The sequence below is a fragment of the Bombus vancouverensis genome, chromosome 11 (genome assembly GCF_051014615.1).
Source record: "Bombus vancouverensis nearcticus chromosome 11, iyBomVanc1_principal, whole genome shotgun sequence".
Lineage (NCBI taxonomy): Eukaryota > Metazoa > Arthropoda > Insecta > Hymenoptera > Apidae > Bombus > Bombus vancouverensis.
The window spans coordinates 9537349-9558524 of record NC_134921.1 but is presented as its reverse complement, the minus strand read 5'-3'; the positions used below and the strand labels follow the sequence as shown (position 1 = coordinate 9558524).

The 21176-nt window shown below is 44.2% G+C and overlaps 1 long non-coding RNA gene across 1 annotated transcript in view; it reads left to right on the top strand.

The window, feature by feature from the left end:
* LOC117154892 (uncharacterized) overlaps nt 1–14623 on the top strand; it is a 143085-nt gene extending 128462 nt beyond the window's left edge. The window contains exon 4 of the long non-coding RNA XR_013059520.1: nt 14594–14623. This is a non-coding gene — a long non-coding RNA (uncharacterized LOC117154892). The remainder of the gene's footprint in view (nt 1–14593) is intronic.
* The last annotated feature ends 6553 nt before the right edge of the window (nt 14624–21176 follow it).

The window sequence follows — 21176 nt, the reverse complement described above, 5'->3', positions numbered from 1 at the left end:
TGCGTGTTTGGAACTTGATAGCGCGACGTTCAAGAAACAACGTCGCCATATATTCTCGAGTGTAACAGGTCGTTGCACGTAATTATCTGCATAAGTTCATTACTCGCGAAGCGTAATTAATATTCCGTATGGATTGCCGCGCAGTCGATAATTCCTGCATCTGAAACTGGATAAACGACTTTGAACTGCGATTTTTGGCAAAAGCTTCTCCGCTCCAATATACCAGGAAACCATTCGCATTAACCGTGTTTGTCGCGTTAACCACAGTATGAAAAGTACCTGTTACAATTCCAAATGAATGGAGAAATCACAAAAGGGCGACGAATCTGTAAGGATGCTTCTCACCTTTGACCGTGAAATTCCGAATCGCGAAAAGGCTAGCGAAGATTCCAACTAGGTATGAGGGTGTACCAGTGTCTCCCAACATCTGCAACCCCTTTCTTAACAAAATCACCCTAATCTGTCTGTACACGGTGCAAAATCTCTTCCCCTATATCTACTTTAGCACAGTCCGAGACTTTAACTTGAACTCTGTCTCTAAACTCTATTTTAATGAAATTCCCCTTAGCGTTTGGCGAAGATTATCAAGTGACGAAGGGCTTGTGGCCAGTGGAGAGTTTGAGAAACACTGTGTCGGAGATGTCGCCGAGGTGGGGTTGATGGCAGATCGGGGAGGGGAACTCGGAACCGGGTGCATTGTGGTCGGAGATAGAGATGGCTATCGGGGTGCGCCACGCGGTAATTGCCAGGAACTACGGGGGGAAATTAAAGCTGCCCCGGTCTTCCGGCACCCCCATTGTCGGTACTCGCGACACTGTTCCCGGTAGCGTTCTATTTATCAGAAACGAGCCAATGGCTGGCCTCCGCTGACAGGCTCCGTGTCACTGTGTCACCGGAATCGAAACGCTCGCTTTGTCGAGCCTCCTCTCACTCTATCTCCATCTATCCGGCTCTGTCTCACCTTTTCCCGCTGGTTGGTCGCGATTCTGTCCGCGCGACTACGCGACTGCACGCGACTATCCGCCCGGCCATCCATCGAGATTGCCCTATAGCCTGTATAGAGACGACCGAAAGGGGTACAGCATCCACAAGGATCGCTAAATGGACGCTTCAGAGCTGCCTCTATTAACCGGTCAATCCGTTGAACGCGGCTGAAAAAATGTAAAACGACATGCCCCTTCTGAATCGACCGACTTTGTTTCCGACACAACGCGTTGTCCGTGTTTCACCGGCTACGATTCTATGCGGCTTTCGATTCTCAGAGCGACTGGTGATCTGGAACGATTCGGTTGAACGCGATGTTAAGAGAAATGGTCGGAGGATTGAAATAAACTGCGTGCATTTCGTATGATTTTGCGCGCGAACACCGACTGTTTGAAAAGCGAGATATTAAACCAGACTCTGGTTATTCTGTTTTATTTGATTCTCTGATAGAACATCAGCAAAATTCCAGGAAAATTGATCTCGAATTCCTAGCGTCGACGTATACGTTTACGAATATTTGATAATCGTTTCATTTTATTAACGCCACCTGTGACAAACTCGCAAACGATCCTCAAAATCTACGAAATAATTTTATACACCTGCTGCACCGTGTTTCGGATGTGTCAGAAACTGAAGAACGAAATGGTCGTTGGCAGATATCGAGCTAGAAATCCACCGCTGTTCGTATAAGATTCATCGACGATATTGAATTCTAAGGTCTTTGCCTCGTGAAACACGAGAAATGTATTTTGGTATGTTTTTCCTGTAATCTTCGCGCGACCTTTGGTATTCTGACATCGGCCCATATGCCGCTGCGCGTTTTCCAAGAGGGAAGTTCATCCAGAGAACCGGTAGCAGCCTCGCCTATGTTTACACCAACGAGTCTATTCGCTATTCCACTTCCACGTGCATCGCACCGCCGTCTTTCGCAATCACGCGCCCTGTTTTCAATTTTCTGCCCGTAAACCGTTCTACGAGCGCGACGATACTGCCGCACTTTCACCAACACTCTCTGGCAAACCGCAAATACGTACACGATCCCTGTGACGGTGGTGAATCGCGCGGATACGCAACCAGCCGGCACGAGTACCAGTACAGTACTATGATACACGTACGTATCCGACTACGTGCACACACGTGTACGAACAGCGGTTATACACGTGTGAGTGCGTATATAGAAGCGTACAGGCAGCCTGGTTGCGGATAATTCAGGCAATCAGCGTAATGTTGCGGCGGTGAGGACCCTCCAGCTTCCACTACGTATATAATACTCTACCTACCTACCCGGCCAACGGGGTGGCTGCTTAGGATGAAGCTGGTCCCTCTAGGTACGTACCTGCGAGCCTCTATATACTAGACCATCCTGGCTATGTACGAACGGCTGCCTACGCAGGTTAGGTTAGGTAATAGCTAGGCGAGCCTGGAACTCTCATACGGGGTGTCCTGAGACGATTCGAAGGATTCGAAAGAGGTGGTTTCGCAAGAGAGGGTGGTTGATCGATTCGGTGGTCAGTTTGAGAAATTATCGAGTAGGAAGAATTTTTGTTTATTGCAATTACGAGGGAATTAACAACCTTTTATACGTATCCTCGAAGATTCGTGTAATTTAAAGTTTGATTTTATAACGCGGCCAGAGTGTACTGGTCGCGGATGTTTCTTCGTTTACAAAGTATTTTTTGGACGTACGGAAATTTGAAAAAATCAGATACACGAAGTGAGGTTGTAATGTTTAGCAGGCGATACGAATCTCTAGCTTCGTCATATTGCTGAAAGTATGAACGCGCATGAACGTCCGCGGTCTACTTAGTCACGATCACCGTGTGCCACGCTTCATTCTGTGAAATTGCTGGTGAAAAGGAATGAAATAGCCGATATAACCATAGATAAAACGTATCAAAATGTACAGAGTTCTCCGTGTTTCTTAATTTCCAAGCAAAGTTTAATCATGCAAACTGTAACGAAACGTTAACTAAATGCATTACATTGGACGAAGAGGAACAAAAGAGATACGATGAAAATAATGAAACTTTAATTTCCTCAGTTTCGTGAACGTAAATAAGAATACCACTTACTGTATGAAAATCATTTACTATCGTGTAACATTCTAGGCGAATATACTAATCGATATACAACGTATATAAGACTATTTTCAATACGTTCATTTTACTGATCCGAAATTCGCAACAAAGTCGATTGGACGTGGAACGAGTTTGAAACTCGTAGAGAAGGAATTTTCGCCTATTCCAGAGGGATTTTGGAATCGACGCGCAAACATATTGGCAAGATCAAAAGTTTTTTTGGAGGGAGGTGGGTTGTATCGATGTGTTCGATTTGAATGCGACACCGTGTATAGGCGCGCAACTCGGCCAACGAGCCGTTAGCTCTGCACGTGCAGCTACCTCCCCCTGTGTACCGGGGCTGGTTTCGAATCGTCGAGAGGGTGGACCAAGGGTAGGCCCGAGTGACAATGCATCGAGTACTCTCGAAATATTCCAGCACACGATGTACCCTCCTCCTCTTTCTCTCGCTGTCTCTGCGTCTATTTCGTCTGCGTTCGACGTCGGCCATTACTCGATGATCATTTGCCATTTTGATGCCAGATAAGTTGCCGCCAGTCAGCAGGTTGTCGTAGATATTTCGGTGAATGAAAATTTTTAGATATTTGAATTAACAGAGTAGTTACAAGCCGGATACATCGTCGATTAATCATCGTGTTGGCTTATTCGTAAATGTTTCTCAGAATCTTGCATGGTGTAGCGAAAATCTTTCAAAATCGTCGTAGCTCGTTCTTCCGACGTTTTTACGTTTATTCAAATTTTTCAAGCAAAAATGTCTGCAGAAAATTTTAGATATCGAAGCTTCGAAGTAATATTGATAGAATTTCCGAGTAGAGTCAGTGTACGGTTTCAGGTATGCGTGAGAGGTTTTTCGTGTTTCCCTGTATGTATTTCTTTAACAGATTGCGGCTGCCTCCGTCGAGACACGCGCGAATATTTTCTCTTTTTTCCTTTCTTTTATTTCATTCGGCGGTATTTCATAAATCAATTTAAATCAAGCAGCCGAACTTTGTTAGTAATTCGATTTTAAGCGGAAATCAATTTCTCTACGGGAATACACGCGAATCGCGCGAATTAAATTTAACACGGAGCTTGTAGTTTGTGTGTTGTACTTTGTGTATCTTCGAGAAATTCTTTTGTTCGAAACCGTACGCGCTTATAGGAAGGAGAAATTATTATCTTTAATTAATTAAGAAAGTACGATCATCGTTACGCGTTTGATATGTCGGAACAGAATTTGTAAATTGCCCATTCGTGGCAATCGCGAAAGCAAGAATCGATGCTGTGTCTCATGAAATTCAAACGTCATTAAACATTTGCTAATTGCCGATGACGATGAAAGGATGCACACTTGGACCATTTAATTCTTTTCCAACTCTCGTATCTTGTCTGCAGTTATCCTGTCCAAGGATCAGCCCGTTTTTACCCCTCACTTCTCCTTACTAATTTCCCCCGACCGAAATCGAGAAAAACAACTGCTCTTCGCTGATAGCGTCACCGGCAACTCGTAGGATAGGGATGGTGGAAAAGTTCTGTTCCAAGGGTGGTGAGGTCCTTCCACAGGACTTAAAATCCTCGAACGGTCGCGAGGTCCGACCACCCCCGTCCCTTCTCTCTCTTCTTCTCTCTCTCTCTCTCTGTCTCTCTCTCTACCTCTCGGGATTCCTCCCTGGACGAGGCTGCCAGGGGAGGACAGGAGAGGGTCGCTTTCAAAAGACTCAAAATTACTTTCTGGATAAGCTGGATTAGGGTTCGCTCTCGTGCCGCGTCCCAGATTAGAGCCGACGACGCTCGCGTCCCTACTTACGATTTTGCTCTTTCCCCCGCTTGTTTCTTCGCCTTCGTTTCTTTCCTCGATCGGAGTAACGACTCTCGCAGGGACGCGGAAGAACATTAGGGCTGAAGAACCTTCTTTCAAACCTTCTCTCTTCTATCAAGTCGCCAGAGTAATTTTTCAAAGGACATACGTACGTACATAGATTAACGTAAATAAGTAAATCACTGTACCCTTTTAACATCTGTCCTAAGAGAGGTACAGTGGTTCGGCAAACTATTCGACTGTTTCTACGAATATATGAATCACGCATTATACGAAACATTTTGAAATTTTATTATTATTCTAATGTAATAATGTAACGTAAGAACTGCAATGTATTTGGTGCGAGTGTAGGTACATTTCGCGCGGGTCGTAGAAGTGTTCGCGAATTAATTCCGCGTTAGCAATAAAACGTATTTTTTCTCTTTATTCATCCTTTGTTTTTAAAGGGGCGAGTAACTCACTTATAGATCGACCTACGTATTTCAAGTTTCGAGTTTGTCTTTGCCCATCGACCCCTTTCGTAGGTCATTTTCTTTGGACACAAGTTACAAGTTTTGGTATTCTCAAGTTTATCGGGCTAATTTCAGTTCATTTCCGGGGGTGGCTAGCACTCAGCCCTTTGCCAAAAATCTGGCACGCGGTATCTGGCTTCGAATTCGCATTGGTAGGCAGAGTGTAGAGCGGACTTTAAGAGGGTTGCCTTTGTCGAGGCGTTCGCTACCCTTTAAACCGCCTCCTGTCCTCTCTCGCACACGCCTTCGCCAGCCTCTTTATCCATCTCGCACCGCCTTCCGGCGACTTTCTTAGCCGATCTTGCTCGCTCGTTTGCACCCTTGGAAGTAACCCAGTCGACGAAAGCTCGGGGGTGAGTCTTCTCCTTTCGCCCTCAGGGCGAAACCAAGGAGACCAGATTAGAGGGGGTGAATCCCGGGCGGCCGCAGGACTTTCGTGATTTTCACTCGGGCCTCGTATTTTGCGCCGATCGTTATTTTCTCGAGAAACAATGGTGTCCAATGTGGAAAACGATGGCGGGTTGGCAGAATTTTGAAATTCGACAGCGTTAACGCGATCTTCGCCCGGAAGTTTCATCGCAGCTAGTTGAACGAGCGTCTGAAAAATATTGTGTACAAATGTCGAAGGTGTTCGAGATTTACAGCGCCCTTAGTCAGTCGATTAACTGCGTTTTCCTTTGACGAAAAACCTCTGTGATCGTGGAATTAAAATTTAATAAAAGCAAATGAATTTCTATTACATCGGCTTTGCTTCTTGCTATTAATTTTAACACGATTGTGATTTATCTCGGAGGAAAATAAAACGACACGTAAAACGGTAGCTGATCGCGAAATAAAGAAATTATCGACTAAGCAGTGCGTTCTATTATTGTTCATATATCCGTTAAATAATCTCAATTATTTTTAGTTAAATTACGAAACAATGTCGCGATAGAAAAACGAGATAGGATGGAAATTCCGCCGGACGACAACGAACATCCCGTGTTTAGCAAAATGATTTAGAGGCATGTCAAACTGGAAGCGTACATTGAAAAGAGAAAGAGATAGCGGGTAAGAGAGGTGGCGTTTTTTGACAATATTTTGCGTAATTGAGCAGCGGCAATAAATTTCGCTTGAATTATGCGCGAACGTGGAGGGAAAATAACTGAAAACTGTCCAACTGTTCCCATCCATTATTTACATCGTTTAGCAAATTTCACTGGTCCCCGATGGGCCGCCATGCCGGTTGTTTGTAGCCGCGTGTGCGCGTGTGCGCGTGTGTGAATATACTCTGAACGTTTATTGGTAAATACAGCGTAGCTCTCGCCGGGAGCACCGACACGAGCGAACGAATTTACGATTTCATCGAATTTCCTCGTTAATCGACGGTATACGCCGTTCTGGTCTTCACGCGTGGACAAACCGTGTAGAGCCGTTCTGTCTGGCTAAAGTTCAACGAGATGGCAGCTTCGCGACTCAACTACTTGCAGCTTCTTTTATTTACCTCAACGACCAGAATTCCTTTTGCCAGATAAACTTCAAAGAGTTCTCGCCATCTACTGAATAGAAAGTAGATTCGGAACGCCATCGCGTGACCAGACACGGTGCACTTGCAGCCTTTTTATCCAGTGTTTCCCTATGAAAAGAATTTTCATATCCCGTTCCGATTTATCATCGAGTTTTAATATCGTAAATATGATTTAATGTACATTCTTCAGGGTCCAAGAAATGTTTGATTCGTAGGGTGAATTATTTCGATACGCAACGTTTCGCGTACACAGAGACGTGCGTGAGACGATGTACAGAGAGAAGTACGTGTATCGCTCATTTATTGTAACAAAACACGAGCAAAACGAGTTTGAATGTTTTAAATTATTTCGATTTTGTAGCAACGTCGTATTAACCCATGAAGGATCGCGCATTTTATCGCAATTTATCATAACGTTATAAATACATCAATTTCTTTAAATTTGTGAAAATGTCTAGATTACTAAATTTGTAAAACTTAATTAATAAATTTGTAAAATCTACGCGCGACAATTGTTTTTTGATGGGCCGCAGAGTTAGAATTGCAAATAAATAACACGATATAAATTCTATAGGCTGAAATAATAGCACGTTGTAAGGAGAAAGAGAAAAAGAGAGAGGAAGAAGCTATAGTTAGCTTCAGAGCGATATCGTAATAGCGCAAGATACTCTCTTTGAAACTTTAATGAACTTCACGCTCTCGTTCTGCTGCAAACGTGTGAGAATGCAATAACGACACAAGTGTCCTTATGTCGTACGTTTTTGCACTTCATTTACAAAACTCAACCTGTAAAAGGTAGAAATAACCGTTTGCTCTATGCTAATAACTCGGAAGCTGGAAATTTGTAGTCACTGGCGACTCAAAAATTAACGCCATTGTCGTAGCAAATGAGCTGATATTATTTGTAAAATCGGAAACAGTTTCTCATTGTCTCGAGGACCAGGGAAAATTTATAGAGGTCGGGACATCGAGTCGAATTTCTGAAGTCGAGAACAGTTTTCACGGTTGCTAAAGAGCGAGTTCCTGGGGATGTTTTGCCTAATTGTGACCCTAATAGATCGTCAAGGGACAGAAACACCTCGTTGGAACTTTCTAAAAGCTTCACAGGGATCTTGCTTCTCGCTGTTTAACTTTCTTCTATCTTTTAGCCTAACAGCCGATGAATATTCACGAGCCTGTTTCTCTCGGATCTTCTCGTTAAACCGAGGACAAATTTTCGTCGCTGTGAAACGATGGCCCGCCCTCGCGGATCCGGCGTTCCCTGTTGCTTCGCCCGACACTAATATTTTTGCACTCGAAACATCAAACAGGAAATGGTTTCATAAGCCGTTTCCTGCGAGCAACATCCGGTGTGTCGGATTTCACGGTGAAAACTTTATCGTTCGTTGTTTCATTGTTTCGACGTGACGTCCGTGGTTTCACAGATATAGCGCGTTTCTCTGTAAACCATAGTACTATCGACGATTTAGCGAAATTTCACTGTTCCCGAAATCTTCGAGAGTCGGACATTCGACGCTTCTACCGTTGCAAGAAACCAGACTTTCTGTTCCAAAGTTTCCAGCTATTGTGTTCTAACACAGACGAATGGCGTCCCACGCGCTAGCCACGGTAAACCTAAACGTTTAAACTGAAAAGAATTCGCCGTTTCTCGATTTTTTAGGACTCGAAATTTTCAGATTCTCTTTATTACAAGAAAATAGTAGATCTCCTGCCTTAAAATATCCGATTATCGCGTTCCACGTAGTCGATGCAGCGACGCTGCACGAGTTAGCCTAAGCAATTTAAAGAAAGTTCACCGTTCTTAGAATTCTCGAGTCTCGGAATTTTCAAGTCTGCGCTATTGCGAGAAAATAGACTCTGTTTCAAAGCGTCGAGTTATCGCGTTCCAGCCCGAAGAAACGGTACTCCACTCGTTCGCTATGGTACGTAGACCTAAACGGTTTAAAAAGATTCACCGCTCCCGGAATTTTCAAGTCTACGCTGTTAAAAGAAAATAGACTTGCTGCCTGAAAGCATCGAGTTTTCGTGTTCCAGGCAAAGGAACGGGGTCTCGATCGTCCGCCATTTCATTGTATCGACATGGCCGCGTTGCGTTATCAACCGACGTAATCAAGCAGGTACACGCCGGTGGCGTGCGTGAGTGCGTGAACGCGTACGCGTCGACGTTGGCCAGACAGGGAAAGGTAGAACGAAGAGGACAAGGAGGACGAGAGTAAGTTTCTGGAGAGAAAAGGAGAGAGCGAGAGGAGAGGAAGAGAGAGGAGTGGCCCTCCGATTGGTCCACGCCAGGACCCCAACCTCCGGCACGCACGTAACGCGGCCAGATCGATACGCACTGCCCAAGCTACGTTCTCTCTTCCTCTCTCTCTCTCTCTCTTTCTCTCTCTCTCTCATCCCTCTACCCTCTACTGTTCCCTCTTCTTCCCCCGTGTTCGTTGCTTTTCTCTTCGCCACTCTGTTTTCCTTCGCGTTCTCCGTTTCTTGCCTCCAGCTTTTCCGCGTTCTTCCCCCGTCCCGCTCCTTCTTCGTTCCTTCGCGCGCTCCTTCCCCTCCGCCACGATCTCGCGTCACTGACCGCAGTTACACCGACGACAACTGCCCTCTGCATGGTTTCAGACACGAGAGGCTGTCGTTTGGTCAGACGACATTAGCCTAGTCGATAAGAATTAATAGTTAGCCCTCCATGGAATTCTAATTGATCTCGCGTTATTAGACGCTGCGTTCGGCGATTAGTAGATACAATATTATGAAATACGAGCGACGTATATAGCTGAGGGGTGTGCCTCTATATGCGTTAAACTCAATGAGCGAAGAAAACGACTGGGTTCTTTCACAGAGGAGCGTAAAGATACTCCCTTTGTTGGTTTCACTTAGATAGTATTGTCATCATAGCGACAGGAATTTATCGCACACGAGGATGCGTATCTTTCGAACGCATGAATTGTCGCATCTGAGATTTTATTAGCTTGTCCGAAAAGTTTCTTTCGTTTTATAAGGAAATAATAGACGCACAATGTTTTTTCTTTTATATTAGTTTATTGAATTACGCATGAATATAATAATAGAAATATAACGAAATGGATCATACTTAATTCAGTAAAATAACATAAAACAGAAATTGTTGTTCATCTATTATCACCTTATGAAACGAAAGAAATTTTTCGGACAAGCTAATATATCTCGGGTTTACCACACTTGTTTCTACGATATCCGCCAAGTCTCATCTCGATCGACCACGAATGCCACTTCGAGGAATATCAAAGATACAATGAAAAGCTGGCGTTACAGTTTAATCTTCTGGCGATCTAATAATCGCTTTAAGCATAGTCCGAGATGTTAGATTTTTAATTAATACGTCGCTGCTTGTAACTCTCGTCCTATTGCCAATTTGGATCTGGCTTAAGAAAATTTCAATCGAAGATACTCCTAGTTCTATATTACAGCGACAAAGCTACTGACGAAATTAGAGTTGCCGGTGATCAACCATAGTTGGGATAACACGGACTCGATTATAAGTTCGCATAGACATTTAAAGTTGAGAATTAACCTGTTCGTACGAACCAAGTACAACTAAACGCGATTCTACTTCGTTCCAAAATTCTACGCTTTGCATCCTTGTCGAGCCCGCTGCCACTCTTTCCATCGGACGTAAAATCGACCTCGCCAATTTTCTTCGAATCAGATTAGCTGGAATCATTGCCTATCGATTTGTGCGTCTGTCGACGAGCAAAGTCAGGGGCCTGAGTGGGCAGATTCTCACGCACTCGAGGTCCCAATCGAGGGGCCAATTAGAGAAGGTGGATGCGAAGGCGGCTTGGAGGGTAAGACAAATCGGTGGTTCCTCGTCGACGTTCACTGGCGGCGTTCTGGTATTCACAGTTCACTACGTAAGGCTAATAATGTCAGTGGCAGTAGTTGCTAGTAGGTTGCAAGACAATGGGTCGAAGAAGAGCGACCAGGGTTGACAGAGGATGGCTACTTTGTCCGGGAATGCGGGAAGATTGTTTGTCGCGGAAACAAAAAGTCATCGCGAAAGCACGAACACCCGGTATTAGCGTTCATCGAGACCCCTGATTACGGGCCACGCACAGCGTGTGCGTATCCATTTGCCGCGGCCATTGTTCCCCGATCCGCTAGGAAGCATTGTAGCCAACGAGGGGGAAGGTAATAACGTGGCGCCTTGTTCGTCGATTAAACGACACATTGTACCAGGACTTTTCTTTGATTGGATTACGCTTTAACGGAGCGGAGCTGCGACCGGGAACCGTGAAAAATGACCACGCGACCGGCAAATCCCCGTGAGAAGTCGCGACACGGATCTCCACGAGTCCTCTTCCCTTTCAGCTCCTCTTTAAGGAACCACCGATCCTCGCTTTCGATCGTTCTTTCAACGTTCCTTAAATTTTGAACTCCGACAGAGATCGTATATCTTCTTGAATGAAAGAATCTCCAATTCGATCTTTGTGTGCTGGTCAGAAATTGAACGCGACGCAGAAACAATTTAGTAAAAACGCGCTGGTTTCCCGAGTATCTGGCCAATAAGAAGATTCGAAAGGAATGGCGAACCGCTATTATCAGGATTAATTGGTCCGACAAAGTGTCTCGTCCCTTGACTCGTAATTCAAACGAACGACGTTCTGATGTACCTAAGCGAGGATTTATTCTATCACCAACATCTTGCGAAGCTTTCTCTTGTTGCGTGAATTTTATCTGAAAACATCTTTCGCCAAGTTCCTTCTGCTTTCAATTTGAATATTTCGAGTGAGGCAGAGAAGCAAGGTTGTTGGAGACAAATAGAAGTCTAAAATGTTGAGGCTGCTTCGCGTTAAAAACGAGGGTGGCTCGCAGACTGCGATGAGAGTCCAGAGCTGGGTGATAGGCACGCTGATGGAGGGAGGGAGTGCAAAATGAAGGGAAAAAATGGGTAACCCTCCGGCGTGTAACTGGATAAGCCGGCGGTTTGTCGTTCGCGCAGCTTTTCAGTTACTTTTTCACTCGGCGTCGTCAGCCCCGCACGACCGAATGATGTATGTGCCGTGTGATTTATTTCACCGCCGAAGTCGGGTCCAGGTGACTTTTGTACCACGACGGCCGACATTCGTATCCATCGAGCATCTCGAATCGAGAAGAATCTTGGTTTAACCATCGGGACACAGTTTCGATCATTGACAACTTTCCTCTAATTCTTCGTATGCAACCTATTACGTTATTTATGTTATTATGAAACTTCGCTTGCTTCTTCGAAGCAGACCTTTATTTTTCGCGAAAAGCTTCCCACATAGCTGATTTAAAATCTGCTTGCTGGGTGGCTATGCGTTTATGGAAAGTTCAAAGTTGCGAAAATGCAGAAAAAAACATAGAATAATTTAGAAGTTGTACAAGGTACAGTACTCGTCATGGAAACAAATGTCTGCGTAGGTTCCGTTTCTTCAGTTGCGTTCGCAAAAGTACAAATTTCCATAAACGTTCGCAATCTACCGGTTGTGTAATGTAGCGTCCTAAGATATCTTTACATTTCTCTGAAAGTCTAAATTAACCTCTTCATGAAAAATAAAAGAGATACGCATACTCGCAGGAGTTAAAAATAAATAAAATTCCAAAACAGGAGAACATAGAAGTTAGGTAAGAGAAGAATCCTTCGCGTTATATTCGCAGAATCGATCGCGTGGTCTTGACGATCCTTGGCGTAATTTCCCAAACACCTTCGAAGGGCTGAAAGCATCCCCTACAGGGGAATGAAAAATAACCGGGATTTTCGCGTAATGCGCTTAAACCACGCGTTTTTACGACTACGAGCCGATCGTCTGCTATGCCTCATAGCCGATTTATGTAGGTGGAACGTGCCGGGGATGTTTCAGGATACGACGAGATTTCTGACGAGAGTACTGTCGCCGAGCATTAAGAGTACTACGCATCGGCCTCATAAACTGCAGCTCGTGTCTACGCGTTAAGGGCACGACTTGTCTAAAAATCGGGGTTGCTTCTGGAAAGGGGAAGGTAGAAGCTCGAGAACAACCCTACTTCCGGTACGCGCACGCCGCCATCGCCGGAAACGTGGATCTCGAACGCGAAGCGGTGCATATGATTCTTGGAAGAGGGAGAACGAGAAAAAGTTTCTGCCGGGACGAATCAAAGTTCTTATTTTTCTGCGTGATCGACTGACAAAATGACACGTCCCTTGTGAATCGTTAGACTGATAATTGACGTTATGATAGTACCTCGTAACGTAGCAATATCTCTATATTCATCTTCGTTCATGGGCATCAAGACACTTAGCGTTTTGATAAGAAAACGATAAGAGATACAGATTAGTGAAAACTTTGCGTTTCTACGAAGTAAAGTATAAAATAACGTTTTAAAATATGCGCTTGGAAATCGCGAGTGCCACGCGCAAGAGTTTTACAGGAGAGGAATCATTCAACTTCATCGTATATGTATAATTAGCGTCATTCGTATTGCGATATTGAAAACACGAGTTCTTCGTAATCTCATACTCTAAGGAAGATAATAATTGCTAAAGATTCTGATAATTTTGCAATAATTTATCAGGATTGCTTTGTTCTTCCGTAAATTCCCTGATGCTTACGAACGAGAGTGTATGTTTGGAGTGTTTCAAAGTTCCAGATAACACGATCGTTTACAATTTTGATTTATTAAACACATTTCCATACACTGTATTTCTCAATATCTTTTTCCTTAGTTTATCTAGATATACTTGTACGTATTATACCGATTAAAATATAATCGTTACGTTGCACGTACCTTTGATTGCGTACACGACATAGAACGTTAAAAGGAGAAAGGATACAAAAAATGAAGGGAGGAAAAAAAAGGAACAGTGATGAGAAATGCATCGCGACCCGGTGGCAGGGAGTTCCTTCCATTTCGACGTGTACTTTTCATTGCGTTTCTGTTCGTATAATTAGCATGACAATAATAGCCAGCCGGCTTTCTTAATCAAACTTTTTAAATAGGATCCTCCCCCCGTTTTTCACGGAAACCCAGACCGTCGGTTTCTTAACGTCGAATTGCTAATCACCAGGCTACGTATATCGCTGCCTTATCCAGTCGTTCGCAGCGGCTGACGGATCTTCTCTCCGCCGACTGCAATTGAAAACTGGAAATTAATGTTAATTCCATGGACGTACAGCGACTCTGAATACGACGATCGAACGCTCCGACAAATCGTAAAACGTTTCACCGAAGAAAACGACGACTCGATCGATTCCCCTTTCGCTGCGACTAACTTGAATCATTGTTCCGATGTAGTCCCAGTAATAATTAGATATCGTTCTCCGAACTTAATCTCATCCTCGTTAATGCTGTCCTTTTTGTACAGATCGCGTCTATAAATACAAATATATTTCTATTTATGAGATTGTTAGGTAGTTACATGAAGGTATACAAAAGCAGTACAGTATTTATTGCAAACGTACGCAACGTACGAGTCATAAACTATTTCAGCAGTCGATTATTCATTATGTTAATGAGCTAAAACATTTAGAAAGGCCACCTTTACCATTAATTATATCTTCAAGATAATTATTCATAATTTTTTACTACGTATATGTTCGTAACGGATGACTCGTAACTTCTGTATACAGTTTTAGATTGGCTTCAAATTTTATTAACATAATGTAGCGTTAGCGTATAAGTTAAAATAAGTGTCATATTGTAGACAGTTAGTTATTTTAATTTTATATTAATTTTACAGATAGTAGAAGATCAGCAGACGATGATGGGCTGGTGTAGCGTCAAGTGTAGTCCTTGCGAGCAACGTAAGCCTACGCCAAAAAGGATGCGCATGGGTATGTATGTGCATGTGTACGCTTGCAGCGAGTATCCGTGTAAAGACAAGAATTTCTTAATTGGCAAGTCTGAGCGAATATCTATTTTTACCTAGCAATAAAATAGTAGCTCAATCTCCGATAATAGTCATTCGCTATATCATAATAATAATCCGTAATAATCATCGTAGTCCTATCACGTTATGTTAGAATGAAATTTAAGAACTCGTTCGGTTATAACGAAACTTCAAAATGTTTGGTATTACGGCGCAGGATTTAAAACATTTCCGTAAATATCCGCGCGATTATATACACGCTCAATTTACATTTTCGATGCACCGACGATACTTTTTATCCCATTTATTAAGCAAGTGAATAACAATAACGGTTTATCGACCACGAAATGAAACTAGGATACGCATGAATCCCTCCAGCTCGTTAACTCCCCATATGAATAACAATAAACTTGGCCATCCATGGTCACAGTGATCGTCACGCTGTAATTCGATTATCATTCGATTCTCCATGGCTTTGCCCTGCTCGGAGCCGATCCGGTGCGCGCAAACGTTACGACTCCGATCCGCACACACCGCTTTTCCTCTTTTTCCTCCCTCTCGGCAACCCTCCCACCCCTCGAGTCGTCTGGCCAGGTCACGGGTGAAAGGCAACGAGGAGAGAGCAACCCTTTGCCCGTTTTCCCAATTCGATGGGAACGCGAAAGCGCGTTTTCGAGCGTTTCGCGGGGGTTGGATGGGGCTGGTCTGCTGGCTGGCACGGGGGGTCGTACGCGGAGAGAGCTCGTTTACGGTACAGCCCGTTTAGAAATCAATGTCCACGATACACCAAGTACCATTCTTTTCAATGGCGGCTTCGTTGAAGAGAATTTCGTGCATGTCTACCTGTGGGTGACTGTGTTTTTGATTTTTCGAATTTTTGACAGCTCCACCGGAAAGACACTTTGAAGAATCGGCTTCCCTTTTGCGTTCTATTTATCATTCGCTCGTGATACCGAGGTTCGTTCATCGATAATCATCGTGAAATACGTACAAATCTTTGATCGATCAAAGGGTATCGATTGAGATATAAAAATCGAGTGTGGTCTGTTTCGTTATTTTTCCTTTTACGCGATAATTATTCTTATTGACGTTGGTTCAGCAGCGTTCTTCACGCTCCTGTTGAAGAGTGAGCACGTCTCTGTTGATTTACCGGTCTCGTACGTCATCGTTCTACCGAACCGACGATCTATTTTCGACGATGGTCCGCCACGATGTCGTAAACAACGTCGATCTACTGTGAAATTCATATGTAAATTATAATATTCTTTTAAAAATCGAACAACAGCTTCGTGACACTGTAATCGTTACATTTTTACATTTCCTACAAATTAATTATCGATAAATAGTTTGTCGTGTATACTCTTAATCGCGAGGGTATTTCGTCACAACAAACTGCGCGCAACAGCGCAACCATTCTACGTGTCAGTATAATCGCTAGATCTCGTAGCTTACCATGCGATAAGATAGCATAAACGAACGTCGGTTATCCGAAGTATTTTACAAGTGACCCAACAACCTCGCAACAGGCAGCGTTTCATCGGTAGCTGGGTATCGTTCGTGCATCCTTGAACGAGTCGATCGAATATTCGAGTCAGCGACTCGTGCTTTGTTCGACCAAGAGGAGCCACGTAAACCGGCCGAGGAACGGGAGAACGGAACGTGTCCGTGGAAACGGGGGGGAAAAAAAGGAGATGGTGAAACGCGCGAGGGGGGAAGACGCGGACAGGGGGCGGAGAGGGAGAGGAGAGGTAGAAGGCAGACGACGCGTCGTTACGCGACGGAATACCATTATCCGGATAATGGGCCGGCAATTAGCTCGGCGGCATGCATAAATCTTCGCGTGAAAGGACAGGATGCCCGGTATTTAAATAAATAAGTAGCCTCATTGTCCGGCCACGAGGCGTCATCGGGTCACGCTGGAAGCGTGAAGAAGGGAAAAAAAATGCTAATCAGTCCGAAAACTCCGCGAGGACTCACGCCGAGCGTAGCGTGTGTGTGCGTGAGCAACGGTGACTTTTCACCAGTGTGAGACGCACACACGATCAGGGGGAAGGTGAAAGGAAACCCTGGGAACAGGTAATTCGAGAGACACGAAGGTGTCGACCGCGTTTAACGAGGACAAATTTCGTGTGGAATCGCCGAAACCGAGTCGTGACAGGATCGTCGAACGTTCACGATATTACGGTGTTTCCCTGCTAGGAGCGGTTCGTATATGCATTTTTCTGTACACTGGATATGCATTATTAATGCAGCGTGAGCCCTCGAACATCGCCGTGCCGCGTGACGAATCCCGTTGAAGAGGAATCCCGGATCGCGCTGTCGGACTTCGATTACTTTGGGGTGGCCGGAGAAAATCGGCGAGACGAGGGAAACGATCACGTCCGAGAATCACAATGATCCGTTTGAGATATTCAAATCGTAATCGAAAGAGCGATAACATTATTCTATGATTCCCGATTCATTTCGTAGAAGATTAATTAATTTTTCTGTCAATTGTTCGAGAGGTATCTGCGTAAAAAAATGCCAGGCGTCGGATCGCGAAGGTTAAATCGTATGTAGAGAAAGAAAGGCAATACTCGTATTCAAAAGTTTCGTACATACGAAGATAGAAAAGTTTGTTACGGCGAATATCGATTGGCTATAGATTTATAAAACGTTTGAAAAAGCAATACGACGTTCATCGATTTGGAGTTTATATTCTATCGGTTTGTTCAAATTATTCATCCAAATGACCGCGGCAGCTTCTTCAATTCGTAATTCTTCGTCTACCTCCGCGCAAAAGACTTTCGATTAGCATGGTCGACGGAAGGATACAAAACGATAGCGAGCAGGTTCATCCGGTCAACGAGGTCGTCGGAAATAAAGACCGGGAACGGTATAACGCGCGGCAGAGAAGACATATAGGAGGAAGAGTGGAGGGTGAAAACGGGGAGAAAGAGAGAAGAAGAGAGAGGAAAAAAAGAGAGGAAGAGGAAAGTTAACCGCAGTGGATGCGTGGCTGCACATCGTCCACCCTTGTGGCCCGTCTCGATCCCTCCACGTGCACGGGTTCGACGCATCGCGACGCATCGAGGGTGAACGAGGCCGATGTGCAATCTATCGAAAGATATTCATGGGGCTGGCCGTTGGCCCCTGTGCTCACGTCCCCATCAGCCATAACCGTCGCGTCACGAATGTCTTATTGATTGCATCCAACCGAACGGAGACGAGGACAGGCAAAAACAGAGAATCGTAGAGCATCCACAGAGCGAGAGAAACAAAAAGAGAGAGACAGAGGGTGGAAAAGACGAGGAAGGGTGGTGAGGGAGAGGGCGGAAACGCAAGCAACCCCTCCAGCTTGATATAACGCGACAGGAAAATGGGGAGGGAAAGTTAGCCCGGAAGCGGCGAATATGCGTTTTGGATCACCGCCGGATGTTCACGGGGTTGTTGCAGTTATTGTTATCGTTGTTGTTGCTGTTACGCTCGCTGGAGATCCGTCACATTCCTGTACAATTTTCCGTGTCGAATCTCGCCAATCTTTTTAGAAGATAGGCCACGGTTACAACGAATGTGTATTCTGACGGATGAAACATCTCAGGAATGATGTACGCGCACCTCTTTCATAATTGTTACATAACAACATATTTTTTAAACTCTGTTAACGTTATTCGTAGAAAAAAGGACGATGCGTTTCAAATTTTGGTACAGATTTTAGGTAAACTTCTTCCAAGTTTACGTTTATTTCCTACAAAACTTTGTCACAATGGAATTCGGGCTAGAGGATCGCGGGGACAAATATGATTCTTATTAAATTATGTTCCTCTTGTAACCCATAGAAATAACCCTTACAAATTCTCGCATCGTTATGTCGCTATGGAATAGAAAATCACGATCGATTAATCGTCTCCTCGTTAATTTAAGGCAATCGTCAAATTTTGTGGGAAACAAAAAATGTGCTAACACGTACTTATGAATCACGGTGTATACGCGTAACGTTTTAGTAAAGTAAATTTTCGTTAACTCGTCTATTCGATCTCGTTTTCAATTAAGTGAAGCGAAGAAAACTTGGAGGCCGAGAAAGGCGAGAAGACACGACATCGTGGACGAAACGACGAGTTTACGGGTTAACGCAAATGAGAGGATTTGACGAACTCGAACATGACGAGCATCACAGAGAATACGACGGATCGGCGAGATGTCCGAGCGCGAAATAACGCGGAAGACCAGACGAGAAGGGGTGGAATATAGATCCAGATCGTCGCCGGCAGACGACGTCATGGGGTTAAAGCCATCTCTTGCGTCCACTCTTTCCCACCCTCATTTCCATCCAGTCGTTCCACGTCGCTTGACATCGACCACCCTTATTGGGAATCCGAATTCGGCATTTGCTTCTTTCATTTATCAGGATTGTCGAGCTTGACCGACGATCTCTCTCGACAATCCTCTAAATCGGTCCTTTTGCTCCATTTCTCTCCTTCTCGCTTACAAACATCGCCTCTTCTATCTCCTTTACTCCCTCTTTCCGCTCTTTCGAAATATCTCGACATTCTATCCATCACGCCGGATTCACGCGGGAACGGGCTTAACGCGCACTCCTCAAGCGTTACTTTATAATTTATTTTCTCGCTACACTGCCACTCCATGTTTTTCCTCTCTCTCTCTCTCTCTCTCCCTCCATCCCTCTTTCTTTCTCTCTTTCTCTCCATTATAAAAAAAGAGACACGCTTCAGAGCGGGAAAACGTTTCGTCGACTAGAAAACGCGGACGTCAACCGGTTGTTTCAACGGTTCTTCTAGCGAATTTGAGTTGCACAAAAACGCAAAGCCCGGACGAGTTGCCCTTTATCGGAAAAGGCTGGTGATCGTCGGTCCTGTTCTTGCGGGCCGAAGAATCGCAGGTTGTCGCGATTTTCCCGACCGTAAACTCGCTCGCCGCCGACGTACGACACTTATCTACCTGCCGCGTATTCGTACGTGCGTAATTTAATAGATGTGGTGACATCGGTCGGATTATCGGCGTACAGCCGCTTTTATGCGGACACCGTGGCCGTTGGCCATAGAATGGTGTTAATACAACCTGACGTTTTCAGTCGACGTCCTTTGGCTGTTTCTTTTTTTTTCCCCAGCTACGCGATAACGTTATCAGCTGCCACCGTGAAACGACGCGGTGAAAAAGAAAGGAAACACGCGACGATTGATAACAAGCTGTTGTGACGAATATGATGGGCAATTTTCAATTTCCAAACTCCGTTTCTACGTGCATATAGAGATAAGATGGAGTTATCCGAATTTGAGTCACGTAAGCTTCGATATCTTAAAGCTTAAAATTCAATCGCGAAATTTACATAGAACAATCGAATTTGGTATACGATGGCTATAAAATGTATTTGTACTTAGCATTATCTTTGAACGCAGCACCCTTCATTAGTATCTATACATCTCATTTCTATGGTGTTTCTTTGTTGTCATGTGAAAGTAGTACTGAATGATATGAAATTTGATATAGCTACTTGAATCCAATTAATGGTGTAAACGTTATAATAAATAAAGTGGTGTATGTTTCTGTAGCTATTACACGTATATCAAGTTTGATTATTCTGCGAAGTTCATGATTGAATTTCAATTAATAATATTTAGCTGATTATCGAAGCTTGAGTAATACATCTATTTACTTTACTATATATGGAGACACGGTATCGACCTATGACAGATAACGACAGAATGAGAAAACGATTTTAGATTGGGCAATAGAAAATATCGAGAACGAAGAGAAGATGACTCGAATAACAAAGTCCTTTCGCAAGCTATTTTCGTATTTATACCATCATTTCTTATAAAATATCTCCTCTGATTCAAATAACCCTTGTCCTATCTTCTAAACATTCCACAATCTTCAGCTGACTCAATGATTATCTATCTCGTTATCTATTAACGATAACATTAAATGACAAGGCGAATGCTTATCATCGAAGTGACGCATCGTCAAGAACGTTCCGATAAATCGAAAAACGCACGATGTGGATCGCGTAAGGGAAACTCAACAACTCCCTCGTCCGATATAGTTTTCTATATCGGTAACACGGCCAAGTTATTGAATCAACGCTATTGTAGACGTACACCGTGGCCACACCATGCGACACGAGTAGTAGGACGACCGGTAAAGAGGCATGGGACCGTGACTACATGAGACGATCATGGCATTCAATGTACTCACGCCGCGGCTCATTGTGCCCCACTTGACTTTATTGTCGGGGCCCTTTTGTGCCATTTCGTCCTCTCTTCCTCGCTCTCTTTATCCCCATCGTCGGGGTCGTCCTATTTTCCCCGTGTCGAGCGAGACAGAACGAGACTCCGACACCCGCGATTACTTTTACTCTCGGACACTGCTTTCTTTTGTCCGGTTAATTATCCCTGTTTCGTGCGCGTTAACTATCGGCCGAGATTTCTCAAACCGCCTTCGAATCTGATGACAT